The sequence below is a fragment of the Acyrthosiphon pisum genome, chromosome X (genome assembly GCF_005508785.2).
Source record: "Acyrthosiphon pisum isolate AL4f chromosome X, pea_aphid_22Mar2018_4r6ur, whole genome shotgun sequence".
Classification (NCBI taxonomy): Eukaryota; Metazoa; Arthropoda; class Insecta; order Hemiptera; family Aphididae; genus Acyrthosiphon; species Acyrthosiphon pisum.
Window position 1 is genome coordinate 8,480,784 of NC_042493.1, and position 7,155 is coordinate 8,487,938.

A 7,155-nucleotide genomic window follows, 5' to 3' on the forward strand; every position below is an offset into this window, starting at 1 on the left:
TATGTAAGATGATATAATATTTTATGTTGACACACTTATTTTCGTCGATGGACATATATGTATTAAGTCACACAACGTACGTTATTTACAATAACAATAACTATACAAACTCACATTTTATTTCATTTTTTTTTTGTACTTAAGTAGAATAACGTGTACAGAAATCATAACATCTACGCGTGTATAGCAAAACTTACACATTTAAGTAAACTAAACATTGGTCGAAGCCTGCACAAAGCGTTTACAGAGTGGTCTTGAAGCAGATTGCTATAGTAGCCGGAGGCGGATATATCATATTTATTTGAAAAACAAACACGTTTAAATCATTATCAGTCTTATGGTTTACACAATATCTGAACAAAATATAAAAATTCAAATGAAAACATTAAACTATATAGGTACATATTATTATTATAGTGACTATATTCCATAATATTCTATCTGTGTTCGTACCTCGAAGCAACGCAAACAGGTATTAAATATTAAGTTAACATTCGTTTATAAATATAGTATAACAATAATGTCTATAAATGACGTTCAAATTTTTGACTTGGTGCCAATAAAAAGTTCTATTTTCGATGCACATTTTCAATTGTATTTAGCTTCGATTCGATTCGATTTAGCCATAAATGCAGCACATATATTTGTATAAAATTGGTGTTACGAAGTTTCAAAAAAAAAAAAATGATCAATAAGTTTGACCGTATTCTCTTGTATACAATATTCCCGTGAATTTTTTTTTTAAGATTACCCGAATTGCCTCCCGATTTCAAAAATATTATTCACTCAAATTGCCTCCTATTTTAGGTGATGACCCTCTTGTACTCGAATAGCTTGCGATAGCTATAATTAATCGATTTATAAAAAAATATATTAAATATATAATTTAGATGAAATATTATTCTGTTACACAGTCAAAAACTTAAGTTTGTATAAAATAAATGTTTTAGTAAATAGATTGACACAGCAGTAATATTTATAACATTAAAAAACATTAAATTTAAACTGACTGTGTTAAACTGGTGATGATAGACTAATCATTAACTGAAAATCACTAATCACGGATAAGATTATTGCATTCGAAAAATTAATCGGTCTGGAAAATACTGTATGTCTTAAACATTTTATTTTTGAACATTTTACGGAATAATATAATAATTCAGGTAAGTTATGGGAGGTACCTAAATGGCTACATCAAAAGTTTTCAAAAATATTATCTTTTTATTTTTAAATAATTTACACTAGAACAGTGAGATCTCATTTGAAAAATAGAAGTTTGTATCGTCACAGGACACTCATTAAGTAGTAGGTAAAAAAAAATCAGAAGAACTAGACAATGTGGGTTTTAGTACCTATTTTTATTTAAAAATTTAAAAAATCAGAATTTAAAATGAAAAATGGAAGTGAGAATGTTTGATGAATTCAACTCTACAACAACAACCAAAAAAAAAAAACATTTTATTACTTGATTTAACTATAAAGGGATATCAATGAATTCACAATGAATAAATTTAAATTTAAATAACTCAAAAATGTCTTTGTATATATTATTATGACGTAACTCGATTTTACAAGTAATAGTAAAAGACTTAGTATTTTGTACGGTTTAATGATGTGAGTTAACTTAGAACTTATACAATATAATATATCTATATGATTATAATAGGCTAGAGCTAGAATTACTAGTTTTAGCGTTATGTAAATTTTATAAGTAAATTACATTACACATAAAATAAAATACTAGGCGGAATTTGACTTGGCGGGTAGAACAAGGTGTTTAACTTTCTTTGCCTCACATAATATATGCCTATATAATATGATAGGTATATGAATATACATAATACATATAATATATAATATATTGTACATGAAACTATCGTAGTATATAATTATATTCAACAATCATAGTGTTATCGATCCGCAATAGTTGACACCAGGAGACTCACGATCTTCAATAATTAGTCTGTGAATTCTTCCAGTGCCAAGATTCGCAGATCGTTTTTCATAACCGATTGTCATAGATGATTCACCATGGGTATCGACGAAAAAAAAAATTACAACAATAATAACAAACCTAACAATATATGCCTAATATTATTATATTATTATTAATTTATTCATATCTGTTGTTCGTGCAGTTGCTTACACACTATGTACGGTTCCGTTGTCACGATTTTATGTAGAACCGTTTTTGAGGCCTGTAGAATCGGTCATACTGAAAACCAAAAATTATAAACAATTAAATAAAAATTATATATAAATAAATAGTACGTAAATATTAGGCACATACAAATAAGTAAGTACTAAGTACAATATAATACAGTTATAATAAACTTTTTAAAGCTAAACGGTAATTTTTTGCTTCGACAATTGAATTTAGACGAATATATATCTACAAAACGTCGAAATGTGTTTATACCCTTACAGCGGCTGCACTGTGATTTCAATAACTGGCTATATATTTATTTAAAAATGTATTATATCTACAGCAATTAGATAAAGTAAATGATAATATTAATATGTTCATATATGATATATTATAATAAGGATCTAACGGTAAAATCAAAATGTTTGGGGAAAATGACATTCCTCGCGCCGTATATACACTCGCAAATAATAATGTGCAGAGATCACGTAAGTTTATATATACATTTATTATTGCGATGTATATAAACGCGTCGGACGAATCGTTAACCTATAATATTATAACCATTAGGATCTTAGCCCAGTAAGTGTGATGATGTATAAGGTAGGTCCTGTCAATTGTATTTGTTGGAATAGTAAACCATCGCGAATGTCTATAGCAAAAACAATTAAAATTACGTTTTTTAACTAAAAACTTATAAGAGAAATTAGTAACAATTATTAAACTAAATAAAGCTGACAAAATACATGTTGAAGAAACCTGCAGCCGATTCCGTTCTATTCCTAAACATAATATGAACCCACACACACTGTGTTACCTATACACTATGCGAGATTCGAAATTTACCGTAAACATTGAATCATTGACAAAGGCAATCTTTCTTGGATGCGAGTACGCACTATGCATCTTAATATTATGGTTTCCCATCTATAGCATTTGCCGGGCTTTTATGGGGACAAATTAATTATCCATACTATAATATTATGTACGACGTACGTAGGTAACTATTGAAATTTAAACTAATTACATCATCTTTTTCAATTCTCAGTATACATTCCTGTTTCTACTATAAACATTTTACGACTGATTAAAAGAACGATTACTTAATTTAATAGCTACCCATAATCATTCAACAATTATTTTAACTGTTCGCAAGTGTACCTATTGTACGTATCTACCTAACGAATATGCACAGCATTTCTACGTTTCTAGTTGTAACTATCAGTCCTGTAAAGTATTTAATTAAAAGTATTTGAGTAAAAGTATTCAAATACTTTTTTAAGTATTGAATAACTTTTTAAATACTTTCAGCATGAAGTATTTTGAATAATATTGAATACTTTGGTTTTTTATATCGAACATTTTATTTTTATTTGAAATAATTGGTTGGAAAAATATTATTGTCAACTACAATAATAGAATAATAGTTTTTTTAGTATTATGTATTTCTGTGTTAGCTGAAGCCTGAAGGTTTGCGTAAACCAGATTTCTGAAAATAGTTATTAAATAACAATATTCGCTTTAAACTATTAACTAACTATTAGACAACCTACTACCTATTTGTTTATAATTTATATTACGATAGTTAGAAACCCATTTTAAAAACCAAAAGTATTTGAAAAGTATTCCAAATACTTTTTCAGAGTATTTGAGTAGTATTTGAAATTCTATACAATTAAAGTATTTGAGTAGTATCTTAAATATTTAAAAAAAAATGTATTTGAGTATTTACTCAAGTACTTTTTAAAAGTATTCTTTACAGGACTGGTAACTATAGTAGATATATAACCACGGTACTATGTTGGGAATAAGACTCGATGAATAACCGATGTTTAAATTGTTTAAGAACTATATTATATTATAATATCCATGCTAATAGTTACCGATGCCTAAGATCTATAAAAAAAAATTATAAAATTCATTATTTAATAAATACAATTAATATTCGTTGAGTTAGAGTCAATAGTTATAGTTTAATAATAATTTTTAATATATTCCAAAATTAATAAGAAGACGTAGGTAACTCATTTCAGACTACAGTTAAAGCTTTTGAAATGAAGAAGAGTAATATATTTACAAAAATTTCTTTTGTTTACTATAAAATATTTTACTGATAAGTTCAATTTATACTAATATTCACTTTATACTTTATACTAATGTTATTATATTATTTTTACTAGGTGTTGTATCATAAACTGAATTTGTCAAAATTTTACTAGATATTTACAGTTATTTAACTCGTAAATTCATACTGCAATATAATATTATGTTGGATACAATTTAAATAAAAATGAATATTAATTAATAAAACTGTAATTAAACAAAGTCAGGAAAATGATTGAATTAGGTAGTATTTGATAATTAATGGCTAATTAGACAACTATTATAGCGGGTAATACTATATAGTAAATACAAAATTATATAATATTATGAATTCTACCTATTGAGCATTGACCAAAATTCAACGATTATTTAAATTTATCAATTTTAAGTCATAATATTATATAGATAAAGATAAGATTATAAGTCTCTGTCGACTTTATAATCCGTCGGTATCAATCATATTTTTCTCGCCCGATGACACTGGAGTACGGGAAAGCCGTATAAATTTATTTACGACGCACGTTGATAAAATACATATGTAATACTAGTAGCCGAAAAATATAATAATAATTACAATCGCGAAACGGCGGCGAGTCGCGTGCGTGTTTTAAATAATATTTGGGTCGTTGACATTAAATTCTCATAAATATATTATTATACCCATCTATATACACATCGCTTCTGCAGTATAATAATGTATAAATATATATATAGGCACGCAATAAACTCCCCCGCTCAAGTCCGATGATTAATGATGGCCCGCGTGCATGTATAAAACGTATAGGTACGTTTACGTAATATGTGCCCATACTCGCGTTATTTATGCGTTTATTTGCGGCTTAACTGCTGCAGTATAGTAGTGTTATAGGTAGGTACTAGGTAGTATAAAATATAGTAGTAATATAATAGTCGTTATAAGTCGTCGTCGGTGTGTACGATGGTGTGCGCACGCATTATAATATTTATATAATACTGCGGAGGTATGGTATATCCGGAGAATAAGACGTGTCCGACGACGTGTGAAATTCGCATCCATGAATATTCATTTTATCGAATTTGAAAAAAAAAAACTATTATGTTATAATATAATAAAAACCGATCGTTAAGTGCCTTCACCGTATGCATATTATATACGTTTGTAATAATATAATATAATATATTATTATATATAGGTGCCTACCTACATGTAGGTGCATGCTGATAGATTATAATATTACAACTACAGCCAAACGACGTGTAAGTTGTAGTAGGTAGGCTATATTACTTATTGTTTAGGTTTTTTTTTGTAGGTATACCAATCATATTAATTAGTCGGCGCATTTGACTGCAGTGCGACAGTGTGCAGCAAAGTGAAACTTTTATTAATTTTTTTTACTGCAAAGTATTCCGGACGATTATAAATTAAAATACTTTCATATGACGTGCGAGGTATTTTGGGGGGAAGGAGGTGTGGGCAGAGTGGACAAATAGTTATTATGAGTCATCTGAACGCATCGTACATTATTTTTCCACTTACAGAATTTGAAAAACACAAAAATACACAGACTTGGTACAAAGTAGTTGAAACTCTTAAAATTTTGAAATAAAAATTAATAAATTAACTATTAAACCATATTATATATATTGACAGCGATTGGATAGGACTGGTTAAAATGATCAATTTTCAGACTATAAGAAGAAGTACAGAGAACAAAATACTTCTAATATTTTTTTTTTTTTTAAAACACTATAGTTAGTGGATAGGATGAACACTATGGAAATGGAACTGATTTGATTTAAAAATATATGGAATGAAAAAGTATAATATTTTACTTAAACCAACCAATAACGCAGTAAAATGTTTGCAATTAAAGCATTCTAACAAATACAGGCATATTTATTTTTAACGGGTAAAAAGTTTTATCTGTAGAACTTTTTCAATGTTTACAAATAAATAGTTCTCACTTCTCAAATTATCATTTTAATTTATTATGCTTCCTTAAATTATATAGGTAGAGATTATATACCTATAGAGTTTGAACTATAGCAGTGCATTGGATGACAAGTTGTAGTATTTTACATCTATAGTTTACTTTCATAAAGTACATATAATATACATATACTACGTCATGTTACATACATATTTCGTCCAGGTCGTACGATGAATTCCATAAATAATGAATATAATTGGTATATTATGCGTTATTGCAGCAGTTGTGAAAAGCATATTTTCGTCGTATAAAGTATGTGATTTTCACACGGCGCAAAAACACACGTGATCACTATTCGTCGTGAAACGCATTGCATTACGAGTTAGCCGGCCTGTATCGGCTGTACCTATTATATTGTTGTTTATTATTCATTATTAAATGTTATACAACATAAATTCTATTGTAGTATACGACTGTGAATGCGACATAATGTTGACTGGGTCTGAGTGACCCGAGAAAACAAAGTCACATATAAAATACATGTGACCATTCTTATACGTAACAACATGTCAATATAATACGATTCCAAAACGACCAACACCGAAGAAGCAATATTATAATATAACAATATCATAACAATATGCACTCATACGAGTATATAATAATATGCAGAAATATAGGTACCTACAGAAAACGATTTTTAAGTTTTGTTATTGATTTGTAGAAACGATGTGTTTTAATATCCCGACGCCAGTTGAGCCGTTCGAAAAGACATTCGAGAACTTTCGAAAATTTAAAACTTTTTTTAAATATAATTTTTACATAATTGTATATCATTGCAAAACAACATTATGAGAAAAATTACATTTATTATAATTGTTTTATTGTTACATATATTTAAGTTATCTAAGTTTTTTTACTTTTTTTGAATAACATATAGTATATCATACAATTTTAATTTCATGTTCTGAAACAAAATATTATTTGGAGTAGGCG

The 7,155-nt window shown here is 27.7% G+C and overlaps 1 non-coding gene across 1 annotated transcript; it reads right to left on the reverse strand.

Annotated features, from left to right (window-relative positions):
* Positions 1-1,924: 1,924 nt before the first annotated feature.
* Mir263b (microRNA mir-263b) lies at positions 1,925-1,986 on the reverse strand. The gene has a single exon (NR_040141.1). It is a non-coding gene; the product is annotated as a microRNA mir-263b (primary transcript).
* Positions 1,987-7,155: the final 5,169 nt, after the last annotated feature.